This window comes from Frankliniella occidentalis, unplaced genomic scaffold, assembly GCF_000697945.3.
Source record: "Frankliniella occidentalis isolate FOCC.00 unplaced genomic scaffold, Focc_3.1 Scaffold104, whole genome shotgun sequence".
Lineage (NCBI taxonomy): Eukaryota > Metazoa > Arthropoda > Insecta > Thysanoptera > Thripidae > Frankliniella > Frankliniella occidentalis.
In genome coordinates, this window is record NW_026267233.1 from 783,999 (window position 1) to 787,475 (window position 3,477).

The 3,477-nt window shown below is 41.2% G+C and overlaps 1 non-coding gene across 1 annotated transcript; it reads right to left on the reverse strand.

The window, feature by feature from the left end:
- Positions 1–3,173: 3,173 nt before the first annotated feature.
- Positions 3,174–3,246, reverse strand: Trnar-ccu (transfer RNA arginine (anticodon CCU)). The gene has a single exon. It is a non-coding gene; the product is annotated as a tRNA-Arg (tRNA).
- Between the last annotated feature and the right edge of the window lie 231 nt (positions 3,247–3,477).

The following is a 3,477-nucleotide window of genomic DNA, read 5'->3' on the forward strand; positions in this document are numbered from 1 at the left end:
GGGGGGGGCGCGATCAGGTCAGACGCTCGTGATGAGTAGAAGGACGGCACCTGCAGGGCTTGCGGACGTGTTGCCTACCTATGTGTGTGTAAAATGGGTTGACGATCTGCAAGGCGCTGTAGTCGCTGACCGCGTGCTACTACACTCATTTTGACGTGCGATTGCACTGATTTACTGCATGGTTACATGGGATTACGCGATATTACGAGGGATTACACAAGATTACGAGGGATTACGCGGGAATACACAAGATTACGAGGGATTACGCGGGATTACACAAGATTACGAGGGATTACGCGGGATTACACAAGATTACGAGGGATTACGCGAGATTACGAGGGATTACAGGTGTAATCCCTGGCACTTGTACACAGGATTACGCGAGTGGTGGCCCCCTCGGATTCTCCTCCCCTCTTTTCATAGCTGCTTGGCTCAGCACGTTGCGTTGATGTCTGTGCCCTAGTCATACTCGATTATTTTTCCCATTCTAATATTTGCGTCATAATTTACGCTCCTCTAGAATTCGGTGCATATGACTTAAATAGGGCGAGCCAAAAGTCATAGATTTCATTGCACGAGAAAACATTGTCTTCTCATTTCAAGCACGACGAATCACCGAAGGTTATTCAGTAAGATAACTGAATTTGAAAATGCAACGCGAGTAATTCAAGTCCCCCTACCAACAGAGATTTGTCACGAAACGTCAGATTGACGTATTAGTGATGTGAAAATGACGTTTTAGGGTCCAAAAAGACGTCATAGTGATGCGAATTTTCATCATTTTGACGTTTTGTGACCAATCTCTGTTGGTGGGGACTGGGACAAAATCACTGTCATCGAGAATGCGATGATGACTACAAAAATTTAGCAATAACTTTTCATCGCATCCAGGATGCGATAACTTGTAATCGCAAAATTAATTGCGATTACTTTTTATCGCAAAAATTAAGGCAGTAACAAATTTATTTCAGTAGTGTGCGTCTCCCGATTTTACCAAACTTCCTCCAATTTTCTCTGATTACCTGCGATTTTCTCCGATTTTATTAAGACACGGTAAGAATCGCTAAAAATCGCTCAATATCCGTAAAAATCAGTCAAAACCCGTAATAATCGGTCAAAATCCGTTAAAATCGGTCGAAATGAGTACAAATCGGTCAAAATCGTCAAAATCCGTACAAAATCGTTCAAAATCGGTCAAAGCCCGTTAAAATCGGCCAAAACCCGTCAAAATCGGTGTAATCCGTCAAAATCCGTCAAAATCGGTGAAAATCGGTCAAAATCCGTCAAAATCGGTCAAAATCGGTAAAATCCGTAGAAATCAGTAAAATTCCGTGAAAATCGGTAAAACCCCGTAAGAATCCGTCAAAATCGGTCAGAACTGGTCAAAATCGGTCAAAACCCTACAGAATCCGTAAAAATAGGTAAACGTCAGTAAAATTCCGTATAAATCTGTAAAAATGCGTAAAATTCGGCAAAAATCAGAAAAATCGAGAAAAGTTGAGAGATGAGAGATGCGCAGAGGTATGCTCTAATAATGCGATTCATTGTTATTTTTGAGATAAAGTTATTGCAAGATTTTGCAATAACGAGCTATCGCATCCTGGATGCGATAAATAATGGGAATCGCAAAGTGGGAGTTATTGCAAGATTTTGTATTACTATTATCGCAAATCCACTGGCAGTGTATGTACCAATACTCCAAACGAAATTGTAGGAGTTCCCCTATTGCATGAAAGTGTTAATAGACACTGTAAAATTGGTACAAACTAAATAATTCTTTGCTAAGTTTTGTAAAATGGATTTTCTGTGAATAAAAAAGAAGGGCTCCTTCACTTCTCTTAATCACTGTACAAATGGAATTTCAGTCACATTTTCGGTCATTTTCAGTCAATTTAAGTCATTTGATCATTTCTGTTAATTTTAGTCTTTTCAATCATTTTCAGTCTTTTCAATCATTTTCAGTCTTTTCAATCATTTTCTGTCTTTTCAATCATTTTCAGTCTTTTCAATCATTTTCAGTCATTTCAAATCAACCCCGTCATTTGCAATCATTTTCAGTGATTTTAAATGAACCCCGTCATTTCCAATAATTTCCAGTGATTTTAAATAAAACCCCGTCATTTCCATTCATTTATGGACCATTTTTCAATCACTTTTCTATCGTTTTAAATCAGTTTTCTACCGTTTTCAGTAATTTTCAATCGCATCCAGTTACTTTTAATCACTTCCACCACTTTCAGACATGTTCAATCACATTCATTGCAGAACATTTTCAGTCACATTCTTTTTAACTTATCTGTCATTTTTCAGTCATATTTTTCATCACTTATCTGTCATTTTTCAGTCAATTTTTAGTTAATGTCGGTAATTTGGTCAGTTTTAACCGGAAATCACTGTACGCAAAAAATCGATCAACGCATTCGAACACATTTTGGTGTTTCCCATTTTGTTTGCAAGCTCGCATCAAAGTCCTTACGAACTTTTATTGAACAGCAAAGTCTTTACGAACAAAAGACAATTGATTGCGTGCAAAGTTCAAACACATTTTGGGGTGCAAATTTTTTACATTTCTGAACCGCGGTTCAGAAATGTAAACAGCAGCTTTACACTGCTGATTCCCACTGTTGGCCCAGAACGTGAGTGCACAAAATCGATACAATTACGGCAAAAACGTATAAGATTTGCACATCACGCAAATGGGATGTCAGTAACATACTCTGTGCAGAATCAGTACACGTTGGTATGCAAATATTGCACACTTGTTTTGCCAAGTGTAAGAGCTTCCTGTGTTCGCACTAGAAACACAAGTGTGTGAATGTCGCATACTTGTAGGTGTGTGAATCTCCATTCGTACACTTAGGGAGGTAAACTTGTGAATTATCTAGGAAAAATTCACACCTCTACCCCCTCCAAGTGTGCGAATGGTCATTCACACACCTACAAGTGAGCGACATTCACAAACTTGCGTTTCCAGTGTGTAAACTTACGGAGAATTAGTTTGCAATACTCAACAGTGATTAAAATTTTTCGTAAGTTTCGCGACGTTTTGTCAGTGTAGGTATTTCCACTGTTAGACTTAGTACACTAAACTGCTTCTTGTCTTGAATCTCACCAACAATTGTATCAAAAGTGAGCGTCAGGAGTCTGGGTCAGTCGAGGGCGTAAAAATCACGTACCCCTGGAGGGACTCGAACCCTCAATCCCCGGTTTAGGAGACCGATGCCTTATCCATTAGGCCACAGGGGCTACGAGGAAACGATGCGGCAACGCGGCATGTCGAGGCCGAGCGTGGAGCCGGCGTCGCGGCACATACCTCTCCTGCTCTGCGCCACTCCTTCTCTCTCGCACGCACTGTTGGACGCGCCATGCCAGGCGCGCTGGGCCCCACAAGGCCACCGCACCAGAGAGTGGGGGGAGAAACGTGGCCGGCGCCGGCGGCCGGCGTCAAGGGAGAGGGGGCTAAGGGATGGAAATCAA